This window comes from Macaca fascicularis, chromosome 6 (assembly GCF_037993035.2).
Source record: "Macaca fascicularis isolate 582-1 chromosome 6, T2T-MFA8v1.1".
In the NCBI taxonomy this organism is placed as follows: domain Eukaryota; kingdom Metazoa; phylum Chordata; class Mammalia; order Primates; family Cercopithecidae; genus Macaca; species Macaca fascicularis.
In genome coordinates this window covers 66,537,055-66,564,834 of record NC_088380.1, presented here as the reverse complement: position 1 = coordinate 66,564,834, position 27,780 = coordinate 66,537,055, and the positions used below count along the sequence as shown (strand labels likewise).

The 27,780-nt window shown below is 35.7% G+C and overlaps 1 protein-coding gene across 10 annotated transcripts in view; it reads right to left on the bottom strand.

Annotated features, from left to right (window-relative positions):
- The window catches only part of NDUFAF2 (NADH:ubiquinone oxidoreductase complex assembly factor 2), a 197,697-nt gene that overhangs the window by 97,827 nt on the left and 72,090 nt on the right, over positions 1–27,780 (bottom strand). The gene's annotated exons all lie outside the window — the stretch shown is intronic.

Here is a 27,780-nt window from a genome sequence, read left to right as displayed (position 1 = left end):
TCAAAAATTAGGTTTAGTTGTTAAAAGGCTGGGGTGCCAATAATTTTCAAACTTTTGTCTTTAAAAATATCTTCTTTAGAGGTTCAATTTACAAAATTGTTCAAGCAGAGCCTCTCTGGTTGAGGGAGGGGTCCAGAGAACCACCCACCTTTTCTCCCCTCCCCTTACATGTAGTTACCTCCTCACACTCCTAGGATTCTAAAAAGTCCTGTGCAAATCATCCATTCAGACCAAGTATTGTACTTCTGAGCTTCCCCAGTCCATCTATGAATATATATATATTCATTTACTAAACAAAATCAAGATCTTGCCAATGGGCAGAAAGACCACCATACATTTACTTCTTTCCCTATACTATTCTTCATTTAGTTAGTCAAGCAATCTTTCACAAACTACTGAGTAACTGGTAGTAAGATAACGTAGGATTTTCCCTACAGTCCTGTTCTCCAAGAACATGTAAAGCCTACTTCAGCTGTGAATCTATGATTTAAAGCTGGAACTTGATTTAAGGCTTGCTTCCAGTGTTCAGAAAGGATGAGTTCAGTGAGAAGTCATTTTCTCACCTTGGAATAAGAAGTGCTTAGGAAAAGACAAAGTCTGAATAACAAGAGGGAAAAACAACTCTCCAATTCACTTGTCATCAAGGAAGCAGGCCTTCACTGGAGAGGCATTTTTAATACTTTTGAGTTCCCAAAACTGCAGGCTGCTTTAAAGGAGAATATTTAGGTAGTCTGAGGCCAATTACCAGCAGTAAAAGGAAACACAGGATAGAAAATTTCAGCAAGAAAAAATTTTATATAGCACCATATATATACCCACACCCACATGTATACATATACATATATATGTACATGTATATATACATATGTATATAGATATACATATATGTGTGTGTGTGTGTATATATCTTTTTTTTTTTGACACGGAGTCTCATTCTGTTGCCCAGGCTGGAGTGCAATGGCGTGATCTCAGCTCACTGCAATCTTGGCCTCCTGGGTTCAAGCGATTCTTATGCCTCAGTCTCCCAAATAGCTGGGGATTACAGGCACACGCCACCATGCCCAGCTAATTTTTGTATTTTTAGTAGAGACAGGGTTTCACTATGTTGGCCAGGCTGGTTTTGAACTGTCAACGTCAGGTGATCTGCCCGCTTCCGCCTCCCAAAGTGCTGAGATTACAAGTGTGAGCCACCATGCCAGGCCATAGCATCATATGATTTTAGTCATCAGTTTAAACTCTTCCTATGACAAACTTTACCCTGGCTAATAACTAACAAAATTGGATGACATGAATTTTACCTTTGTTCTCTACTTTAGTTTGCTGGTAGAAAGATATGCTAATAAGCTGTGATTGCACCAAAAGGCAGGCTGTAGGAGCATGAAAAAGAAAAGCTGATTCCATTTTGCTTGTGAAGGCTGCAAAAATCTTACTATTTTTACCTACTTATTCATTATTTCTCAATGATGCGCAAAAAGATAAACACTACAGTCACTAAGAGTAAGATTTGCAACATGGCATTACTTTAAGATAGGGGTCTCCAAAAATAGAGTGCATATAAAAGTGGAGCCTGCTTCTCTACTCAAGGATGTACTGGTAGCCCATGCCCAGATATTTACCTACAAAAGAATAAAATAATTGGAGTTGAACAATTCTTTATTCTTAGTAGCAAATGACAAAGCTTAACATTTTTTCCCTATTTCTTGCTACTTTCCTATAAGCTTCCAGGTTCTGAAGATCATGTAATTTAGGCTAATTTAGCAATGTACCAATAATATTATGTTAATTTGGCTTAATGTTATCTGACTCATTTACATGAGCAGAATTACATTTATTGAGCAACAATTATGTATATGGTATTATTACACACTTTATTTTTATTTTCTTGTTTAATTCTCACAACTATCTTCACTTTTATAATTGAGGAGACTAAAGCTTAAAGAAAACTGAATGGATGAGGAAAGGTGTGTCTTGAATTACTTTTAATTTTTACATGGAAATTTAAGAAAATGTACTAGCATAATCACCTCTTATACTACAAAAACAGTGTCCACATATAGTCAGGTTCACACTGCCTCCCTTTTTTATTTCTGCCTCCTTTTCACCACTCATTTACAACCACTTCGCATATACTTTCCACATCCTCCCTTTGCTTTGTGCTGCAGAACAACTTAACTATTCTGTGACAATAGCACCACTTATTGGCTGGCAAAGGTATTGGAATAATCTGAAATCAGTACCTGCTTTCTTACCTTTGGAAAGATAATGCATAATTTGGGCTGTCTTTTTATTCTGCCTTTTTTATTTCAGCTGATTCACACCCACCTGAAAAAGCATTTTGCTCATGTATACGTACATCTCCTTTTTTATCTTTCATATCACCTTTCAAAAACCTGTAGTTACTTTACCTCTTGATTTCACTGCTAATCAATGTTTGCTAAGATGAAGCAATGAAGATGAATTGTGAATTAAAAGCAATTCGTGAATTATTCTGAAAACTGAACTACAATTTACAATGCAGTTTCTATTTTAAAATGTGTTGAATTTAAACAAGCTACATACATGGAACTTACAGGATTCAACTGATTTGTAAGTTGGGAAACTTGCCATATTATTAAAACATATAAAAGTATGAAGTCTTCTGTAGTGGCATACATGGTAAATAAAGGAATAGAATGCTAAAACAAAGCAATACTATACATATTTTTCTCCTCTTAAGAGTTAATATACATCTCCTTGTCTTGTGAAATTTGAATCTTACACTACATATAATGAAACACTCAAATATTTGTTGATAACAATAAGGTCTGCTCCTATTTTTGCAGTGACCCCTTAAAGTTATACTAATGACACAAGAGAGAACAGCTCTCATTATTTTAACTTTATCTCAACAATAGAAACTAACAAGATTACATCTATAACTCTAACCACTCAATGAGCTCCAGTCATAAACTTTTGTTTAAAGCAATGCTCTCTACTTGAATGTCTTTATACTTCGGCTACACAGAGTTCTGTACCGTCATGTAATACTGAGCTGAGCATCTAGTCCCTGAAATTGTCTGATCTTTATGAGTAAGGCCTATAAGTTCCTACCTGTGGGAATTTTGCATTGAAGCAGAGGAACATGTAAGATATCCCAAGTCAATTTGTCAGTATGAAGTCACTTTTGTTGCTGGTACCAATTAAGTAGCAAGGGGGTTTTGTTCCTTGGATTTTGCCCTGTATCTCAGTTCTAGAAATCGTGAATGCTACTGAGATTTGGTTTAATGGTGACGTCAACTGCCCAGGTGTAGACCATTTTCCTCACTGTTAGCTATTCCTGTCTCGCAAATCACCTGCCCAGGAGTATTCTACTGGCTCTCTGGGACTTGGAAACCTATGGTCTGGCCTGCTTGATCAGTGTTTATGACATCCACCTCTCCCAGGCCTGAACTGCATTTCCTTTCAAATCTCTCAAATGTTTTGATAGGTCTATTACTTTACTTATTTCCTAATTCAAAAACTACAGTTGCTTTACAATGTGAATATATTTAACAATATTAAACTGTACCCTTCAAACTAGTTAAGATGTTATATTTTTATTTTATTTTTGTTTTTTCTAGAGACATAGTCTCACTCTGTCACCCAGGAATGAGTACAGTGGTGTGATCATGACTCACTGCAGCCTTGAGCTCCTGGGCTGTAGAAATCCTCCCACCTCAGCCTCTGGAGTAGCTAGGACTACAGGCACATGCCGCCTTGCCCAGCTAAGTTTTAAATTTTTTGTAGCGATGCCCAGGCTGGTCTTGAATTCCTGGCTTCAAGCAATCCTACCACCTCATATGTTTTATTTTTTACCACAATTTAAAAATTTTTAAATTATTTTTTAAAGTTCAGTTGTTTTTTCCTGCTATTTCCCTCCCTGACATGCAAACTTTCAACAAAATATATTTTATTTCAATATTTCCCTTTATTTTATATCTACACCAAGACCTTCATCCAGGTCCCTCTCATTTTGTGTCTATACTAATTTTAAAAACCTAACCATATTGTATTCTGATGTCTATTCTTTATTGTTTCTTTAGGGAGCTACTCCATTCCATATGATCCTACTTTGTCCATGGGGTTGTGTGGAACTATCACCCTTCTACTTAGAGGTAGGAATGTTAACCAAGTTTGACCCATGGTATTCTATCCTTTTAGCCACAGAAACTATTTCAGGGATGGGTACATGACCCCTGCTAGGCCAATTAAGAGTTTTCCTAGAACTTTTGATGGTGCTTCTAGGAAAAGATACTTTGTCAGCTTCTATGATCATAAGCTATAAAGACCATGTAAGACCTGGGATTGCTGGGCCATCTATTCTACTATGTGGAGAAAATCTATCTATGAATGAAACCAATTCAGAGTCATGTTATGGAGATGGTGCATATCCTGATGATATGGATCATTTGAATCTAACTCAATTTCTGTTCAGTTATATTTTCTAAAATACTGTATTAATTGGGATTGGCTAAGCTGCAGTAACAAATAGACTGTAAAAAACTAAGTAGTTTAAATAATTAGAAGTGTATTTCTTTCTTATGCAACAGTGCTGGGTGAATGTTCAGGTAGGCCATGCAGCTCTTTCCACGCAGTCACTCAAGGATCCAGGCTGATGGCTATTCAGTCATTTTCAACACATGACTTCTAAGGCTTCCCTGAACACTGCCATTTCATTTAGTCAGAAAGAAAAAAGAGCACCCAGGAACACATAATGGAGATTTTTATGGCCCAGGCCAATGGAGTGACTCACATTTCTTTCATTTACAATGCACTAGAGAAAACTTAGTCACATAGCGACACTTAATTTCAAATGGAGCTGCTAAAGGTAGTTTGTGTATCCACGAAGAAGGAAAGAGTAGATTTTGGTAGGAAGCTAGTGGTCTCTACCACAAATATGTTCCTGAATAAAGCCAAATCAACAAAAAGGTTGATAACAGACACTATCATATTCGCCCCCAGAAAAACTGGTTTTATTGAATTAAAAACCTGGTGAAAGACCATTACCCATAATTCAGTGTTATTATAAGAAATACTCCAGAAAACAACTTATCAAATTAATCAAAGTATGTTATCAAGAATACTTGTTCATTACATTAGTGTCACTTATAAAAACCATAGAAAAAGTCACATCAGACATTAGTATTAAGGATAATAAAAAATAACCAATAGGCTGGGCGCGGCAGCTCACGCCTGTAATCCCAACACGTTGGGAGGCCAAGGCGGGCGGATAACGAGGTGAGGAGATCAAGACCATCCTGGCTAACACGGTGAAACCCAGTCTCTACTAAAAATACAAAAAATTAGCCGGGCGTGGTGGCGGGCGCCTGTAGTTCCAACTACTTGGGAGGCTGAGGCAGGAGAATGGCGAGAACTCGGGAGGCGGAGCTTGCAGTGAGCCGAGATTGCGCCACTGCACTCCAGCCTGGGCGACAGAGCAAGACTCCGTCTCAAAAGAAAAAAAGAGAAAATAACAAACATAATTTTTCTCTTATAAGACCAGGAAAGATTAACAACATGGACCCAGTGTTATTAAGAGTGTAGGAAAATTAACAAGCTCTTATACTGTTTGGAATATAAATTGAGCAGTATGAGTTGTGCGACCAACTGTTTCCTTTTCTGGACTAACTACCAAGAAGCTTAGGGGTATGACCACAAGTGCCCTAGTGGGGTAATTATATAAGATTTTGTACTTTATTGCTTGATTTTTTTTTTTTTTTAAATAAGTAACATATTGTTTTTCGAATGAAAGCAAAATAAGGCTACTTTATTTTTGGAAAATAAAAAATAGTTATAGTCTTCCAAATAGTTGTTTGATTGACCTCACAGCCATTGTGAAGTTCTGACATAAAGGTTTCTCCTTTTTGAGTTGGTTGCTACAAAGGTCAGAATTGCATTTGAGTCCACTCTTAGAAAATGCATAGGTAATCAGAATTTATATTAGTGCCTCATATCTGGTTCTACTTTTTCCCCACCCTGACTTTTCATTCCTCCTTTCACTGCAATTTTATGCCTCTATCTTTGAGTCTTCAATCTTATGTCCTTTCTGGAAGAAGGAAGAGAATGATCTTGTAATAGTTTTATTGTACCACAATTCTAACACTATCCCTATACAAAACTCAATTCTACAATGCATATTTTTTTAATACAGCAAAAATCCAAACTCTTCACCTTAATGTTTATACTAATGCCTAGGTCAAACACTGCTATATATGGGAGAAAAAGAAAGAAGGCTCAAGTTGCTCATACTCTAGTTCAATGATCCTAATATTTTTCCCACTGTGACTCATATCTGACAGCCTAATGGCCTCACATTCCTGGAGGCATACCAAGATGTATGCTATATACAATTCTCAGCATGATAACAACTTTGTCTCTTTGGCTATTACTGATCTGGGACACACTGGTGGTCTCAGGGGTCAGATGGTTAGGAACACAGATTGACTGCAATAGAGAGAGATAAGTGTAAGAGAGAAAATGCTGTGTGCTGTGATACCACAGAGGAAAAATAAGGAACCCAGAATTGTGAAATAAAGAGAAATGGGAAACTTTCTGTAAGAGATATCTGTCAAATAGCAGTTAGGTGGGCAAAAGAGGAGGCTAATAGAGATTAGAAGGATCATTTTAGAAAATTAAAATTAAGAGAACAACTGGATTTTACATGGGAAAGATTATGAGAATATTTTTGGACACTTGAATATATGCTACTCTGTACCATATGTCATCTTTTCTGCATCACTGGAAAATCAGCTAATCCATATGATAGCATTTTTTAGATAAATGAAGCCAATTCCTTTGAAAAGCAAATATTCTCAGTCTGATCATTTTAATGAAAAGAATTTAAAATACTTTAGAGTTCTTTTTTTCCTGCCGTAGTGAACTAAACACCCTTTGTGTACTCACTTTCTCTTTGGATCACATGCTAATTATAAACAAAACATAGTCCACTATGTTAAAATAGTGTCCTAATGTGACTTTTTGGCTTTTAAATGATTCTTCCACATTGCAATAATGCAGATATTTCTTATTGTCAATTAGTGTTACTGCTAACCACTGTCTATCAGCCCTTTTCCAATCTTTTACATGTAGAAAATTAAGGAAATAAATTGGTAATGAAAGGAAAACTGAGCTTGCTAAATCCCTCACCTTACATACTATACCAAGTCAGTAGTTCTAGTCTGAGCACAGTTGTATTCTGTACAAGGTTCAAAGTACATAAATTTTATGATTTTTTATTTTTTTTTTAAACACTACCTTCAAAGAGATCTTGTTGGATTTTGTTTTGGCCAGTTCCCAGCCATGCTTTCCTGATTTCTCAGGCTGCCATAATCCTTACTTGAAGAGTATCATTTGCACGACAATAGAGTAGAAAAGGGTCAGTTAGTACAGTATTCAAATTTAGACTTTGACCATAATCTGTAAATGAGATTGTACATTTCATCATCATTTCCATTATAATTTTGTCTAGGTTAAGTTGAATTTAAAATACACTACTCCACCTCACAACCAGTAAGATGGTTACTATCCTTCCTACAAAAACCCCAGAATAACAAAATAACAAGTGTTGGTAAGGTTGTAAAGAAACTGGAACCCTTGTGCACTGTTGGTGGGAATGTAAAATGATGTAGTAAGGCATACAGTAAGGCAGTTTCTCAAAAAAACCCAAAAATATAAATAGTATTACCACATTATCCAGCAATTCCACTTCTCGGTATATAACCAAAAGAATTGAAAGCAGAGTCTCAGAAAGATATTTGTATGTCCATGTGCATTGCAGCATTATTCACAATGGCCAAAAGATAGAAACAACCCAAGTGACTCTCATCAAACTATATATATCAGATTGTGTGTGTGTATGTGTGTGTGTATATATGTATGTATATATATAATTGTGTATATAAAATTTAAATTGCATATTTTGTGTATATATAATTTTCATTGTGTATGTGTGTATATATAAATATATATATAAAAATATACACATACAATGATATATTATTCAGCCTTAAAAAAGGAAAGAAATTCTGATACATGCTATTACATGGATGAACCTGAGGACATTATGCTAAGTGAAATGAGCCAGACACAAAAAAGTCAAATACTGTATGTTTCTACTTATATGAGGTACTTAAAGTAGTTCAATTCATAAAGACAAAAAGCAGAATGGTGGGGGAGAAGAAGAATGAAGACTTGTTGTTTAACAGATACAGAGTTTTCGCTTTGCAAGATAAAAAGAGTTCTGGAGATTCATTGCAAAATAATGTGAATATATTTAATACCACTGAACTACAGCCTAAGAAATGATTAAGATAGTAAATTTTATGTTATGTGTATTTTACCACAACTAAATAAAAATTCACAAACTACAGATATTGTAACCCTGTTATGATAATTCTTCAACTTTAGGAGGGTAAAAATCCATGTCTTATTCCTTATATAGCTTTTTTTGGTCCTTTTTGAGATCCTAAATTATGTGGACTAAAAACAACTTTTACCTGTGATTTAAAAATATATTTAATAAAGAAAACTCTTTGTACCAAGTAAGGCTGGGTTTATAAAAAATTTACTATATACTCTTGGTACTTATTTATAACATTTTTAATAAAAGGTTACATCAATATATTGATTCAAATAGTATATAATTAGCAGCTATAATTCACAAGGATATAATTGATCCTTAAAATTGCCAAACTAAAATTCTATATATATATAAAGAAAACAAAACTCTAATGTAATATACTGAATTTTGGACATTATTATATACTGATTTTTAAAATACACCTTGGCCCCAACAGATGATAAGGATGCATGTTTACCTTGCACGTTTGTGTCAAAAACGAGACATAACCACGCAGCCTGAAAAAGTGCATCCCATTGTGAATGTGGTTCTACCACAACTCCCCTCTCCAATCACCCATCTTAATCCATTGTGGTCAGAACCATGATGTTTGTATGATCTCAAAGATGATATTTTCCACTGCCTGGTTGCCTTCTAGCAACAAGATGAGTAACATCTAAGTCATAGAGAGGAGTGGCGGTTCTTCACTCAAATGTCTTCAAGAAAAAAACCACAATGGTTACAGGAATAACTCTTATTTGGATGTTAGGATTAAGATCAACTTTGCTGAGACTGGGAAACAAGTTTATTGGCCCAGGTATAATGGCTTGAAGAGAGCTGCTTGGGAGATAGCTTTTGACAACACTAACCTCTCAATGCAAATCATTACACACTTCCATTATCCCTATCCTTAGGCAAATTTACTTATTCATGAAGAATCTTAATTTCATAACTCTAATGTCTCATTCTTCACTTCCTATAAAAACAAAAACCATACATGCCTTTGAAATAGTTCCAGGCATCCTACCTGATTAAAGAGTGGCCTCATTTTAAACTCAATCTCCTTTTTAAAAAGTTTAATCTCTTTGGGAGGCTGAGACAGGCGGATCACGAGGTCAGGAGATTGAGACCATCTTGGCTAACACAGTGAAACCCCGTCTCTGCTAAAAATACAAAAAATTAGCCGGGCGTGGTGGCAGGCGCCTGTAGTCCCAGCTACTCGGGAGGCTGAGGCAGGAGAATGGCGTGCACCCGGGAGGCAGAGCTTGCAGTGAGCCGAGATTGCGCCACTGCACTCCAGCCTGGGTGACAGAGTGAGACTCTGTCTAAAAAAAAAAGAAAAAAAAAAAAACAAAGAAAGTTTAATCTGAGTAGGCACTAACCCCAGGATACAAAAATAATCTACCAACTGAGTTAGTTAACGAGAAATAATATGAATATTTATCTGTTTTTTCTTGATTTAAAATAGATAAACAAGCAAACATATCTCCTCAGTGAAAGCCATCCAAAGGTAATTTCCAAACTCTCCAAATTGTAAAGGGAAGAAACAGCCAAGGGAATGAATTTTCAAACTCAGTTCCAGTACATATTAGAACTTAAAAAAAGTATTAGATGCTGGGTGTTATTCAGGGACACACTTAAATTTGTGATATGAAAAAGAAACGAATTCATTTGTCAATAAGGCACTTGTGAGGGAGAAATGCGAAAAGAAACAAGTCTATCTTGATTTTTTCACTTCATGTTTATTAAATTGCTTTGGAAGTAAACTTTCTTTGTTCTTTTATTCCATCTGCCATGAAGTAAGGACTATAAAATCATTGATAAATGGCTAGAAATGCTTTCCTTTCACTGTAATGACAGTATATACCCTTACATAAATGCCACTTTAACTCTAGGCACATACGGCATCACCAAAATACTCCAGTTTACTCTTTTTACTTTTCCTGACCCTAATATCTCAGTAGGAAACCTTACTGGAATGAAAATGATTCTGGAAATAGCTGGGTTGATTCTGTTTTTTACTGTTGGGCTCTGTGGCAGGTTATAATCCTACCAGATAAAGACAAGAGTCTCATCACAGTTTAAATAACATGAAAGATCAGAAAGAAGAGAAGAAAATGGATGTTACAACACTGAGATCCAAGAGCAATGTGCACCTAGTGGGAACAGCCATGGCTGGTTCAGAAATTGCTGAGGTCAGCTCCTAACTCAAATACCTCTCAAGTCTCTAGAAATGGCTAATATTTCCTGGAAATGCTTTGACACTAGCTAAGCTGACAGACAAATGCTGACAAACAAATCAACTTAGATGTTTTTTTTCTTTTTTTATTTTTCTCTGCAAAGGCAATTGGTTAGGTGCAGATTCTAGAGCGAGATCTGGCTCTGAAACTTGTATTTTTTAGTGTTACTTAACTTCCCTGTGCCTCAGTTTCCCTATATAAAAAGTAGGGATAATAAAATATGATCATAGGATAAAATTAGTTGCTATATGTAAAGTTCCAAGAATAGTACCTGGAACTTAGTAAGCATTATATGCATTAGCTTTGTACTATTAGTTTGTATTAATACTCTTTGGATGAGAGTAGAAGGATCATCATAAGTCAGGTTTTGACCACACAATGTCAAGATTATGTTTAAGACCTAGCCATTGTGCTGCTGAAGGGGAGGGGTGAGCAAGAGGAAGTCCTGATGCTCTTGATATTCAGATTAGCCCTAGCACTCTGTAGAGCAGCCATACTTCTTCCACCTAGAAAGCTCTAGTGATTTTAGTATCAAAGAAACTTTCAGAAAAGCTGGTAGAAAGATCAAAAGAGAAATAAATGTAGGTTGGTGGGGGAACAAATATGATTTTGGGCAACACTATTAACTTTCCAAGCATGGGGAGGCCCTCACTTATCTGGGGTGCAATTACAATGCAAAACAGTAGAGAATATCATTATGTAGCCCAGCTTGGATCCACAAAGAATAGCATAAGTATGCATGAGTTATTTGCCAGGCATAATGAAGGGATACCTACTTTACTTTGGTCTTTAAAACTGCTTAGTCCCAAGGTTATCCTGAATTTTAATTCTGGTTCCCTCACAAAACATATGCAAATTCTTAACTTTCCCTCTTTCTCAGATGTGTTATCACTATCTAAGCCCTTCAGAAGAGATTTTATGATAGATAATATATAGCAAAATGGATATTAAGACTATGGTTAATTATAAGAGACACAACCTACCAAGACTAAATCATGGAAGAATACAAAATATGAACAGACCAGTAATGAGTCAGGAGAGTAAATCAGTAATAAAAAAGTCTCCCATCAAAGAAAAGCTCAGGACCTGATGGCTTTACTGCTGAATTCTACCAAACAATTAAAGAACTAATAGCAATCCTTCTTAAACTCTTCCAAAAAATTTCTGAACTCATTTTATGAGGCCAGCATTACCCTAATACTAAAAACCAGAGAAGGATACTATAAGAAAACAAAACCACAGGCCAATCCCTGATGAATACACATGCAAAATTCTTCAACAAAATACTAATAAACCAAATTCAGCATCATATTAAAAGGATCATTCACATGATCAAGTTGAGATTTATCCCAAGGATGTAAGAAGAGTTCATTATACACAAATCAATAAATGTGATACTCCATATTAACAGAATAATGGCCTAAAACCACATAATCATCTCGGTAGATGCAGAAAAAGCATTTGACACAATTTGATATCCTTTCACTATAAAACTCTCAACAAATTAGACATAGAAGAAATGTACCTCAACACAATAAAGGCCGTATGTGACAAGCCCACAGTTTACAGCACAATGGTGAAGAGTTGAAAGCTTTTCCTCTAAGATCTAGAGCAAGACAAAAATGCCCACTCTCACCACTTCTATTCAATATAATACTGGAAGTCCTAGAAAGAACAAGTAGATAAGAAAAACAAATAAAAGGCATTCAAATCAGAAAGGAAGATGTTAAATTGTCTCTGTATACAGATAACAAGATCTTATATCTTAAAAATCCTAAAGTCTCCACCAAAAAACTGTTAGAACTAATAAACAAGTTCAGTAAAGTTGCGGAAAACAAAAATCAACATAAAAAATCTAGATTCAATGCAACCCTTTTCAAAATTTCAGTGATAGTTTTTACAGAAATAGAAAAAACAATCTTAAAATTTGAATGGAACCACAAAAGACCCCAAATAGCCAAGGCAATCTTGAGCAAAAAGAACAATGCCAGAAGCATTACACTGTCTGATTTGAAAATCTACTACAAAGCTATAGTAATCAGAACAGCATGGTATTGGCATAAAAACAGACACAAAGAGCAATGAAACAGAAAACAGAAACCCAAAATAAAACCACTTTTACAGTCAACTGCTTTTCCACAAAGACACCAAAAATCCACAATGCGGAAAGGACAGTCTCTTCAATAAACTGGTGTTGGAAAAACTGGATATACACATGAAAAAGAATACACACCATACACAAAAGTCAACTCCAAATAAAGACTTAAATGTAAGACCTAAATGGTAAAAAAATCATAGAGGCAAACAAAAAGAAAAAGCTTCTTGGCTTTGGCAGTGATGTCTCAGATATGATACCAAAAGCACACGAAACAAAAGCAAAAATAGACAAGTGGAATTATATTGAACTAAAAAGCTTCTGCACAGTAAAACAAACAAACAAACTAAAAACAGAGGGAAGATACAACCTAGAGAATGGGAGAAAATATCTGAAAACCGACACATCTCATAAGAGATTAATATCCAAAATATATAAAGAACTTATTCAACAGTAAAAAAATAACCTGATTAAAAAAATAAGGAAAGGACCTAAATACATTTCTTAAAAGGAAACTTACAAATGGCCAACAGGTATATGAAACATATTCAAAATCACTAATAATCATGGAAACGCAAATTAAAACCACAATGAGATATCACCTTACACCTGTTAGAACAACTAGTATCAGGCCGGGCGCGGTGGCTCACGCCTGTAATCCCAGCACTTTGGGAGGCTGAGACGGGCGGATCACGAGGTCAGGAGATCGAGACCATCCTGGCTAACACGGTGAAACCCTGTCTCTACTAAAAAATACAAAAAAACTAGCCGGGCGAGGTGGCGGGTGACTGTAGTCCCAGCTACTCGGGAGGCTGAGGCAGGAGAATGGCGTAAACCCGGGAGGCGAAGCTTGCAGTGAGCTGAGATCCGGCCATTGCAGTCCAGCCCAGGTGACAGAGCGAGACTCTGTCTCAAAAAAAAAAAAAAAAAAAAAAAAAAGAACAACTAGTATCAAAAAGGCAAAAGACAACAAGTATTGGCAAGGATTTGGGAAAAAGCGAACTCTCGCACACTGTTGGTGGTATTGTAAATTAGTATAGGCTTTATGGAAAATAATGTGGCGGTTCCTCAAAAACTTAAAAATAAGAGTACCAAATAATCCAGTTGTCCCACTACTGGTTACATATCCAAAGGACATGAAATCAGTATACTGAAGAGATATCTGCACTCTCATGTTTATTGCAGCACAATAGCCAAGATACAACCTAAGTGTCCATCAATGGATGTTGGATAAAGAAAATGTAATATAGATGTAGATACACACATACACACACACAGACATATATTCACCTTTCAAAAAGTGGCAATCTTGTCATTTACAAAAACTTGGATGAACCTTGAAGACATTATGTTAAGTAAAATAAGCAGGCACAGAAAGGTAAATGCCACAAGATCTCACTTACATGTGATGTGTAAAAAGCTCAAAATCATAGAAACAGAGGTAATGGTGGGTGCCAGAAGCTGTGGGTGAGGGGTTTGGGAAGATATTGATCAAAGGGCACAAAGTTCCAGTTAGGAGGAAAAAGTTCAAGAGTTTATACATCATGATGACTTCTTAGTTTATATTAATATTAGGGTTCACTCTTGGGGATGTACATTCTATGGATTTGGATAAATTTATAATGATATGCACTCACCATTATAGTATTATGCAGAGTACTTCCACTGCACTCAAAATACTTTTGGCTTGCTTATTCATCCCTCTGTCCCTCTAGCCACTGATCATTCTTGTTTTTTTTTCCCCAAGACAGAGTTTCGCTCTTGTCCTCCAGGCTGACGTGCAGTGGCGTGATCTCAGCTCACTGCAACCCCTGCCTCCCGAGTTCAAGCGATTCTCCTGACTCACCATCCTGGGTACCTGGGATTACAGGCATGTGCCACCATGCCCGGCTAATTTTTGTATTTTTAGTAGAGACGGCGTTTCACCATCTTGGCCATGCTTGTCTTGAACTCCTCACCTCAAGTGATCCGCCTGCCTTGGCCTCCCAAAGTGCCGAGATTACAGGCATGAGCCATTGCACCTGGCCAACCACTGATCTTTTTACTATGTCCATAGTCAGGCCGTTTCCAGAAGTGTCATATAGGTGGAATTACAGCCTTTTCAGATTGGCTTCTTTCCTCTGGTAACATGCATTTAGGTTTCCCCATGTTTTTGTATGGTTTGATAGCTCATTTCTTTTTAGCACTGAATAATATCCCATTGTCTGAATGAATGTAACCATTTTTAAAGTTGGTTTCTGTTTACTGGATTTTTCGTGAAACAGAATTCACCACCGTAGTTTTAAAAACAGAACATTATCTATCTATCTGTCTAAATTTGGACTAATATATTCACATGGTTCAAGAATAAAGCATAAAATGGTATATAATGAAAAAACTCCCTCATGCAGTCCCATCGGCTAAGTTCCCATCCATGCACACACACAACTGGCAACCCCTCTTTATTAGTTTATCCTTTCTCAGATTATTTTTATTCATACAAAGTCAATATAAATGTATATCTCTCTATATATATTACACACAAATACGTACATACAATTCCCCCCTTTTGTTTTTCCACATATAGTTTATTCTACAAATTGTTCTGTACTTTTCCTTTTTACATAATAATATAGTTGAAGTTTTTTTCATACAAATACATAGAACATATCTTCATTATTTTTTACAGCTGTATCCATTGTGTAAATGTACCATAATTTATGGAACTGGCCCTCTAATAATGAGCATGTGAGTTTATAAAAAATTTAAATTATAATCATGGAATTATTTGTTTATAAAGGACCAATGAATTTTGAATGAAGGTTAAATAATCTCCTATGGCTAAAACAGTGCTATCAAAGTTACTGTGCTAATTTAGGTATTTAAAATAATAGTTCTAAGTCCAAAAGTACAAATACATTCTAAAAAAGACTCTAGCATATTAGTGAGAAATCTATGTGGTCATACCTGGATTTTAAATTGGAGTTTATTATAAAAAATGTTACCCATATGATTCACTCACATGGTATGTCAGGAAAATTGTCAGGCTTCAAGAAGCACACCTGGTTTGCCCATGACTGCGATGGGGATTTTTATATTGATTCATGGCATGTGAAAGCATCATTGGAAAGCAGAGAGAAAATAATTATAAGTAGCCCTTAAAATCTTCACTTTCCTCTAAGACACATGGTGAACAAATGTCTGGGAAAAAATGTCACCTACCAACTAAGAACAATGACTCTTTTCTCCTTATTAGTAGAAGATAACTTGAATGTCTGCCCATGGACACATAAAGATTTAACCATTACAAGTGATGCTTATTCACCTGGTTGGATAAACTAAATGTTGCTTATAATTCATAATTTATTACTTGCAGTAACTGTAAGAGTCACACAGTTAAGTCTGCCAAGTTTTAAACTTGAGTCATTTATTCTAATATTGGTCTATTCTCAGTAATGAGTTAAATAATTAATATTTCTTACCTACAATCTCTCTAAGACTAAGTCTCTCTTAGTCTCTAAGAATTTAAAACCAACATTGGGAATCTTTGTATATTAAAATTCACGAAAAAAATTGGTACAGGTGAAAAAACAACCTATAACCACCTCAAATAGTCATTAGCATCTCTTGGTACTATTTCAACTCTTCAATCAAAAATATTCAAATACTTATAAAACTACTTCTAATTAAAGAGAGATAAAAATTATACTAGTAAATGGAGAATATGTTTACATTGAGATAAGAATATTACTTGATGGTAATTTTTCATATCTCAGAAATGTAGGCTATAATCTAATCTTTCAAAGTTTAAAAAATTTAAATTTGTATATATCCTCTTAGACGTTACTTCTGAATACTAGCTCTTCATAAAATACCATGTTACTTTATATTACATTTTTAAGTCTTTTTACTAAATGTTAATCTTTATAAATGATCTGTGCCTTGGATAGAATTTTGATAGTTAAGCAATTATTTTCAGCTGTGCTCTATAATATTGGAGCAAAATTGTGACAAACTGAATATTCTCTGGATAATCCAGGTTGACAGTCCCTTAGGGATTTCATTTACTTAAAACCCACTTTGGATTTTATTTTTCATATGAATGGGACATAAACATGATACCAACAGTTATTCTACTTTTTCTAACTATAGAAACCCAAGCCTGGTAATTATTTACAATTTTTTTCCATACAAAATATCCTTACAGTTATTTATACTCCAGTCTCTCTCTAATATGCATACTTAATAAAAACTAACATGTGTTCTCATGAATAATATATCTGTGAATCTTAAAAAATAAGACTATCCCACAGTTATATGGTAATAAATATTTGTGGAGTTCTGAATTAGGTATAGAACAAGTGTGACACAGTTCTGCTCTCAAGGACTTCATAGCTTGGTAAATGATACAAATTTGAAAAAAAAATAGGCAAAAAAATATATGTTTGTGGGAGAATGTTCAGGAATACTGACTATTTTGGTTTCCTAGGGTTGCCATGACAAAGAACCACAAATTGGGCGACTTAAAACAACAGAAATTCATTGTCTCTGTTCTGGAGGCTAAAGTCTGAAATGAAAGTATAGGGAGGGAAGGCCCTCTGAAGGCTCTAGGGAAGAATCTTTCTTTGACTTTTCTAGTGGCTCCTGGCCTTCCTTGGCTTGTAGCTGCATTACTCTAATCTCTGCTTTCAGCTTTCTTGTGTGTGTGTGTGTGCGTGTCCTCTCCTCTTCCTATAAAGATACCAGTCATTAGATTTAGAGTCGACCATAATCTGACCCCATCTTAACTGTATAGGCAAATACCCTATTTCCAAATAAGATCACACTCTCATACATTTTTGGGGGGCACACTATTCAACTCACTATCTTGACCATGTATGAGGAAAAAGAACAAAAAAAATACTTGCCAGATTGTGTAAACTTCAGGTTCAAGTGTTCAATAACTTAGCAACTTCTTAAGAAGGTCTTAAAAAGCCTTCATTTCTGTAATGGATCTGAGATGATTTAATAGAATATCCTCAAAGTTCTAAAGAGTTATTGTATCTTGATCTATAGTAATGGCTCCTTAAAATTTAGTTCATAAACTATTAAAAATAAAATAAAGTAGGGATGACTGTTCCACCCATTCCTGTTTGTTCAGCATACCTCATCAGAATTAAGGGCAATGTTGGTTTTCTTTGATGAGAAATCAATGAGATGGTATGGTTCTTACTAAGCATAATTATTCATCATTGCCAGAAAGAAGAGAAATACAGCCATAATCATTAAAACTAATGACTGGCTATCCCACCACCTGAGGGATTCTTAAAGACACCAGAGGTCCCCTAAATCACAGTTTGAGAATGATCTAAGTTAATCAGCAAAATAGAGGTTAAGCATACATTATATATCATTACTTATACCATTTACTGAATAGTATTTCTGTGGTAGAAAATGGTACAACTATTGATTGAGATTCAGTTTGAAATTTGGGCTTAATTATTATTTTCTAGGAAGCAGAAATATTTCTTTAAATTTTGGGATTCTGAAAAAGATAGATGTCATAGCATTCATGGTTTCCAGTTCTTTTGGAGAAGAACTATGATCTATTAGTTATATGTGCTTTATAAAACATCTGATAGATGTTCTATTCTTCAGAAACATGATATTTTAGAAAATGAATTCTATAATATGCTTGCTACAAATATAGTCTCTTCCTATCTCTTTTTTTCAACAGTAGCTTAAATAATGCGAGTACAAATGCCACTTCCTTAAATATCTGATGGGTCCTCAGCACTCTGGCATGTGGTAGCTTTGTCCTCAAGCTTTTTTTTTTTTTTTTTTTTTTGGCCTGTCAGCTGTGAGAAACAGTTTTCTACCAATTACTGTCACAATATGAATAAATTCAAAACTGAAAATATAAGCACTGAATATTTCAGTAAAGTTATCCCCAAAACTATATTAAAATAGGGACTTACCATTTAAACAAGGAATTTAGCAAGTAATAATGAAGAAGTATCACATTGTACTTTGTCTTCTATAAATAAAAACACAATATAGAAGATAAACAAAAAAGCATTCATGCAAAGAAGAGAAATGGGCAAATGACAGCAAGCATATAAAATGAAATGAAAAAAAAAGTTATAGCTGCAAAGAGAGCATCAATTAGGAAACATGACCTCAAATGTTATGGAGTTACTGGTTTTTTCAGCCCTTTCGGATGATTAATAATAACTTAATAACAAATAATTTTGAAAAGATTTACTTAGCATTTACCTCTTTACCCAACACCAATCAGTTTCTTTTAGTATGTGGCTCTAACCAAACATTAAGCAAGCAGTTGGTCCCTAACTCGATTTTGGTTTAAAAGGTAAGAGAGAAAAATACTATAAAAATTAGCAATGACTTTAGATTATCACTCCTAATAATACCCCAAATAAACAAGATACAGTTGTCTCTTACTGTAAACTGGTCTGTGCCAAAATTCTTTTTCTGGGGGATGGGATTAATAAAAGTTCTATATTTATAGGTGTGACCAATGAGTACAGTTTGAGCTGGCTACAGTCCCAGTGGTCTGGTCCATCAACCTTGTTTGGTCAGAACACAGCTCTTCTAAGTCTCTTCTAAGTCTCTGAATCACAATCAATTTTAATACCAGGGTAATAATGTACAATTATTTGCAGGACATATTCTCTTACGCTCTTTTTCAGAATAGGCATTATGTTGCCTTTTGTATACTTTCACTTAGTTCTTCTCAAAAGTCTTTTAGATAATTTTATTTTTGATGATCTATGCACAATATAGATTGCAGTTTAACAAACTCCCACAGAACTGGAAGATCCAGGCCTTAAAGTTATAGTTTGTAACATCGCTGACTTTCTCTCTCTCTCTCTCTCTCTCTCTCTCTCTCTCTCTCTCTCTCTCTCTCTCTCTCCCCCCCTCCCTCCCTCCCTCTCCCCCTCCCTCCCTCCTTCCCCCCTCATTCCTTCCCTCCCTCCCTCCCTCCCTTCCTCTCATCACCCATATTCAGTCCCTCCCATCATCCATATTCAATCAACCACCAAGTCATGCTGTCAGGTCTTTCCTAATGGCCCTCACAAGTCTGCATTTTTTGCAGCTCAACTACTACCCTTCACTTCAGACTTGCACCATGTGCCTGTATTACTGCAATAACAATTGTTCTTAAATGATCATGTGCACTAAAATCCATCTTGTCAGAATGATACCCTAAAATACCCCTCTAATTGTATCATAACTCCTTCAGAACTATTCAAAGGCTTCCCATTATTTATAGAAACATTTCCCAAAATATGTTTTATAGAATACTGAAGTTTCATATGATTTTTAGCGTGTTTTGATTTTTAAAAGGGAGTAGGGGAAAGGGGATGGGTTCTTTCGCCAAGTGTAGATAAATGGAAAAAGTGGTTTCTTTATAGCAAGCTTTTTTGGAGCTTTTAATAAGTTGAATACTCATTGCATACATCCAAGGGTTGGAAAGTATGCATTTTATAAATTTATTTCATTGCATGGACACTTTTACCACATGGCACCTTGTAACCTCTCCCAGAACATTAGGACAGTTTTTAAAAAGCACAAACCCTGAGATTTCTCCTTATGACCTTCTAAAGTCTGACCTCAAATTATTTCAAAAATCTCTAACTTTGTATGAGTTTCCACCTTCATCTAGACTCTACACTCATTGTACTTTGAGCCAGTTATACACATGTGTGACTGCCCTCCTCTCTATCTACAAAAACCGTCAACCCTTTATAGCCAAGTTCAAGTTTTGTTTTTTCTACAAAGCCTTCCCTAACAATTTGTGTGCACATGAATCTCTTCCTTTTTTTGAACGATACAACTTTCACTTCATCTAACAGTCCATGTGGCACCCAATCACTGCCTAAACACAAATCTTCCAGAGACTTATCTTTAAATTTTGTTTTTGTTGGTGGTCTCTTCTCCCACACTGGAGAGCAAGATCCCTGAAAAAAAAAAGACATGTCTTTTGTGTATGTCTTATACTATTTACAGCTTTGCAATTAGCAGGGCCTCCATATTGGCCAAATAGATGAAAAACATTTTAGGATGGTGTGCTATTTGCTTCTCCAGATCAAGGATCAACCTTTCTGACCCCTGGCCCAGAAAGGTAACCTACATAAATTACATCAACAGGCTCCCTTGCCCTCTGGCTTCCAGTGGGATTCAGCTAATAGGCAATACCTACAGGAGACCAGAAGGAACAAGGACAGTAACATTAGGTAATTTATTTTGTTGGCTCTCTTCTTGCAAGGTCAAATGGGAAGAAGGCTATTCCCACTGGCCCAAGGTCACAACTCTGTCTCTACATCCCAGAAACCACTTCTTCCCCCTCACTGTTTCAGCACTGGAAATGGCAAAGACATGCTGTTGTCATCCTTCCAGTATTGCATTTGTGGTGGTTTCCTATACATTGTAGTTTCCCTTCTAGGTCCAGCCCACACCTTTACACAGTCCCTTTATTTAGCTCTCTTCAAATTACCTAATTTGAATGTGCCATCTGTTTCTTGCCTAAATTCTAACCGATACAGATGGTAGATATAAATTGCTTGGCTGTTTTAAAAAATAGTTATTAGTCTCATAACACTAAGAATAGGCAATGAATTTGTTTTGAGAATCTAAAACTAAATATAAGCTATAGTCTACAATGAGTGCTGGATTATGATCCACTTGGGTGAAGAAGCCGTGACTTATTCATCTTCATATTCAGCCCTGTGCCTAGAAAAGTCCCATGCACACTGTTTGCAATAAACATTCATCTGAGTAATTTAACAGTCTATGACAGAAACAACACTCACCAAATATGTACAAGCTCGTATACATTTCCCAGCCTCCCCTGCAGTTAGATGGGGGTCAAGTGGCTAGGGTCTGGCCAGTGGAACACGGGTGAAAGTGATGTGTGCTTCTTCCAGGCCTGCCCTTAACATCATCCCAAGTGAGCCTTTGACTCTCTTCTTCTCTTGTCAATGTTGAAAACTTTTCCAAGTGATGTCAATAAGATAAATGAGAGCTGCTCAATTAAAAAAAACAAACGCACATACACACTTGTGTTAAGCCACTGAGTTTTGTGGTTTATTTATTATTTAATACAGCATCCAAGTATCCTCTATTTGTAACAATTCAACATTTTAAATAGTACGATGGATTTTAATTTCTCTTTAGCTATTACAGCTTATGAAAATTTTTGCTTTTTCAAGATAGAATGTAGACTAATCATATGCTCTAGGCTATATGATAAATGAAAATAAATATCTTAACAATAATTTATTATTGACAAATTGGGAAAAAAACTAAAACATTCTTTTTACTTGTTTAGCATTCGGTAAGTCTAAGAATAAAATAATTATAAAATGAAGTGATGATGATGAGGAGTGCTACCTCCAGATTGAGACCCCTGGCACAGATTTGTGTCTCGTCCCTTTTGGTGTAGTGGGGAAGAGAAGGAGAGAAGAGACTGTTCTGTGGTTTAAAGAACAAGGTATAAAAAACGGTGTTTCCAGAAGCTTGGACCATTTTCAGTTTTGCTGGATATTTCCTTTATGTTTAATACCCTCATGGTTTTGTTTTTTAAATATTGTTTTAAAAGCCCTTTACCAAAAAAAAAAAAAAAAAAAAAAGAGAGAGAGAGAGAAAGAAAGAGAGTTGTCTTATTCTCTGTCATCCATTAAAAATACACTATCGGCTAGGTGCAGTGGCTCACGCCTGTAATCCCAGCACTTTGGAAGGCCGAGGCGGCGGGCGGATTACTTGAGGTCAGGAATTCAAGACCAGCCTGGCTGACATGGTGAAACCCAACTCCACTAAAAATATGAAAATTAGCTGGGTGTAGTGGAGCATGCCTGTAATCCCAGCTACTTGGGAGGCTTAGGTGAAAGAATTGCTTGAACCCAGGGTTCAGAGGTTGCGGTAAGCTGAGATCACGCCACTGCACTCCAGTCTGGGTGACAGAGGGAGACTGTTTCAAAAACAAAACAAAACAAAACAAAACACTATCTTCTGAAGCAGTGCATTAAGCTTTTGAGATGTTTATGCTCCCAATGTTTTAGCTCCACGTGGATATTTAATATTCATATTTAGACAGAAGAATGTTAAAAAAGAGAACATATTTGTTACATATACATATATATATATATATATATATATATATTTGCCTACCTAAAAAACCCAAATATGTACACATACATGAATTCACATATAAAAGTAGACAGCTATTTTGTGTCATTTGAGACTTTTCCATATCTCATCTCTTTCTGAGATTTAGTCTTTCTGGTATTATATTTTACTGATTTGAGCAATGTCCTTGGCTTTGTGTACCTTTCATAGTTTGAACATGCTGTTTTGTTGAATTTTGTTTTTAAATGCCTTTAGCAATTATTGCATATATAATGTACCAAAAATATATGGTGTGTGTTTAATTATTCAAGCTCCCTATCTTGCTGTCATCACATTTCCTTATGACTATGGTTACAAACATTTTTGTGTACTTAAAATACAGTCATGAACCACATACCAACATTTTGGCCAATGAAGGACCACATCTATGACAGTGGTCCTGTAAGATTATAATACCACATTTTTACTGTACCTTTTCTATGTTTAGGTACACAAATACTATTGTGTTACAACTGCCTACAGCATTCAGCACAGTATCATGCTGTACAGGGGCAATAGGCTATACCCTATAGCCTAGGTGCATACTGGTTGGTGTAAATACAATCTATGACAAAATTGCCCAACAACACATTTCTCAGAATTTATCCCCATCATTAAGTGACACATAACTGTATTAGTTAGTCAAAGCACTCCCTTTAGCCATTTTTCCATCTCCTGCTCATCAGGGTCACTAACAGGTATATTGCCCATAGTTGTTTACAAAAAGATCGTTCCATTCCTCTTGAAACATAAATACCTATTTTTTTCTGCAGAGCTTTTTGAAGGCTCCTCTTCTAATGTCTAAATTAGAATATGCATTCAAATCCCTATAGCACTGCCCTCCTTGGCTATAATAAACTCAGAAATTATATACTGATTTCTCTCAAGATTCTACTTTGCCAATCAGTTTTCTCCCTGATGATCACAATTAGGCCATAAGTTACAGATGTCTAGTTCTCCTTCTGATATAACAATAACTTCAGCTATTGATTTATCAAATGAAACAGGCTGTATTTGTTTATGTATAGTTTTTCCCAACAGAGTGAAATATAAAAGCATCTCTTTTGGTTGCCAAACTTCTCCCTATAACATTTTTTTGTTTGAAGTTATAACTCCTTCTAAGTAGCCATCTTAGTACAGCTTTGGTTTATCCCTGTTCTGACTTTTAAAAATATATTTGAACCAAAACATTTTCCAAGAAAAAATAGTTCTACCTAAGGAGAGTTTAACATTACCATAGCCAAAACAACATGAATTTTTGCTGAACAAATACTGAAATAAATGAATTTGTATGTATAAATATTTTCAAATCTTATCATAAACAAGTGTCTTAAGTAGTTTTAGGTTTAATAATTACAGCTTCCATTAAATGAAAATGCAAACAATTCTTTAATAAAAATTAAATCTATATCACAAAGCAGGTTTCATGTGGAATAAGATGAAACATTTATACCACGAGGAAATGTTATAAAGTCCCTACTTGAAATGATGTCTTTAATATCTATGTTATTACTGTAACAACTTAATTATGTATTCCCATACATAGCTGGCATAAAAAATTTTACATCACTGTCTTCACATAGTGTAATAATTAATGTTCAAATAAAACCTATGTAAGCCTAACTTCTTAAAGTTGTCTATGTGAAAACATAATAGTGATTCGATTACAAGCATTCCTATACACCAATAATAGACAGAGAGCCAAATCATGAGTGAACTCCCATTCACAATTCCTACAAACAGAATAAAATACCTAAGAATACAACTTACAAGGGATGTGAAGGATCTCTTCAAGGAGAACTACAAACCACTGCTCAAGTAAACAAGAAAGGACACAAACAAATGGAAAAACATTCCATGCTCATGGATAGGAAGACTCAATGTCATGAAAATGGCCATACTATCCAAAATAATGGGAAACAACAAATGGTGGAGAGGTTGTGGAGAAATAGGAATGCTTTTACACTGTTGGTGGGAGTGTAAATTAGTTCAACCATTGTGGAAGACAGTGTGGCAATTCCTCAGGGATCTAGAACCAGAAATATCACTTGACTGAGTAATCCCATTAATGGGCAGTACTGCCCCCAAATTTACAGATTCAGTGCTATCCCCATCAAGCTACCACTGACTTTCTTCATAGAAATGGAAAAAAACTACTTTAAATTTCATATGGAACCAAAAAAGAGCTCGTATAGCCAAGACAATCCTAAGGAAAAAGAACAAAGCTGGAGGCATCACACTACCTGACTTCAAACTATACTATAAGGCTACAGTAACCAAAACATCATAGCACTGGTACCAAAACAGAGATATAGGCCAATGGAACAGAACAGAGTCCTCAGAAATCACACCACACATCTACAACCATCTGATCTCTGACAAACCTGACAAAAACAAGAAATGGGGAAAGGATTCCCTATTTAATAAATGTTGTTAGGAAAACTGGCTAGCCATATGCAGAAAACTAAAACTGGACCCCTTCCTTACACCTTATATAAAAATTAACTCAAGATGGATTAAAGACTTAATATAAGACCTAAAACCATAAAAACTCTAGAAGAAAACCTAGGCAATACCATTCAGGACACAGGCATGGGCAATGACTTCATGACTAAAACACCAAAAGCAATGTCAATAAACGCCAAAATTGACAAATGGCATCTAATTAAACTAAAGAGCTTCTGCACAGCAAAGAAAACTATCATCAGCGTGAACAGGCAACCTAAAGAATGGGAGAAAATTTTTCCAATCTATCCATCTGACAAAGGTCTAATAACCAGAATCTACAAAGAACTCAAATAAATTTACAAGAAAAAATCAAAAAAACTCCATCAAAAAGTGGGCAAAGGATATGAACAGACACTTATCAAAAGAAGACATTTATGCAGCCAACAGACACATGAAAAAATGCTCATCATCACTCACCATCAGAGAAATGCAAATCAAAACCACAATGAGATACCATCTAACACCAGTTAGAATGGTGATCATTAAAAAGTCAGGAAACAAACAGGTGTTGGAGAGGATGTGGAGAAACAGGAATGCTTTTACACTGTTGGTGAGAGTATAAGTTAGTTCAACCATTGTGGAAAACAGTGTGGTGATTCCTCAAGGATCTAGAACCAGAAATACCATTTGACCCAGCCATCCCCTTACTGGGTATATACCCAAAGGATTATAAATCATTCTACTATAAAGACACATGCACACGTATAGTTTATTGCAGCACTATTCACAATAGCAAAGACTTAGAACCAACCCAAAAGCCCATCAGTGACAGACTGGATAAAGAAAATGTTGTACCTACATATCATGGAATGCTATGCAGTCATAAAAAAGGATGAGTTCATGTCCTCTGTAGGGACATGGATGAAGTTGGAAACCATCATTCTCAGCAAACTAACACAGGAACAGAAAACTAAACACCACATGTTCTCACTCATAAGTGAGAGTTGAACAATGAGAACACATGGACACAGATAGCAGAACGTCACACACCGGGGCCTGTCAGGGGGTGAGGGGCCAGGAGAGGAATAACATTAGGAGAAATACCTAATGTAGACGATGAGTTGATGGGTGCAGCAAACCACCATGGCATGTGCATACCTATGTAACAAACCTGCACGTTCGCATATGTATCCCAGAACTCAAAGTATAATAACTTTAAAAAAGAAAACATAATAGTGATTTGATGGTTGCTAAGAGGTTCCTACCGCCAATATCAATACCTCTGAGTTCAAGTGGTTGATAAGCATAATGAATACTCTCAAGGAGTCTATATAAAACTAAGTTTTATAAAGCAGCCAAAGGAGCTAACCAGAAGAGATGTTGATGATATGACAGGACAGTCAGAGAAAAAAGTTAACAAAATGGAAAGGGGGGATACCTAAGGCAAAGGATGATGGTAACTAAAGGTGAAATAGATGTTGGGTAGAAGTAGGTTCAGGAAATAGTAACGCTCTCATCTAAAATAAAAAGATTATATTATGTAAACTGGTGGGCCTTGTGCTACAAAAGACCTCATTAGTTATCTGAAGAATTGTAAGTAATCTTCACATATGCTTTTAAGTATTTTTTTAAAAGAAATGAAAGAAGAAAGAAGAGGAAACCAGAAACAAATCATTACACTATCCAGACATTACATAACATCTCTTGTGAATTTAGATGTATTGAACTTTTAATAAAATAGATTGACTTCACACTTTTAAAATGCTAAGAAAGAAAACAGCTAGGGCAGAAAACTAACCTGAAAACAAAATCAATGGTTTTATATATAAAAGACCTAAATTAAAGAGTTGATACCTCAAAAAAAAAGTGGTCCATACTAAATAGTAAGATTCAATAAAAGGATCCAAGAGCTGAGGTCTGTTGTTGACAGCAGAGCTTGGAAGAGTTTTATTCCAAGTTTCCGTTTCTGAACCAGACCATGAATCTCTTAACAAATAGTAGATGAGCAGTGTCGACTCTGATCACATTAAAATGGTAAGAATGAATAAACTGGGGAATGAGAAAATGGGAATAGGAGGGCAAAGAATTGGTTGGTCTGTCTAATGTAAACCAGACTTAGTTTAAAGAGCTGATAAGGTTCCCTCCTTGTCATGCCCATTCTGCCTACATTCTCAGAACCATGTGTCAAAAGTGCCTGGGATTAACCAATATGCTATCCCTGACTATGGAAAACAGTATGACATATCCCCTAAGATTCCTGTATATATGCTACATTACTAAAACCAGTTCCAAAGACCCTCACACTCACCGCACAGTAACAATCTGAACTGCCAACTGGTAATCTGCATTTGTGAAAACTGAATGATCTTTGAGACTGACCATTTAAAGGCATGATCTCGGTCAACTAGGGCTTAATGAAGATCACATTTTCCCTTTTCCCTGGAGTCCAGGCACTAATGCAGACTACTTCCATGGCCATCCAGACTTTTGCTGGG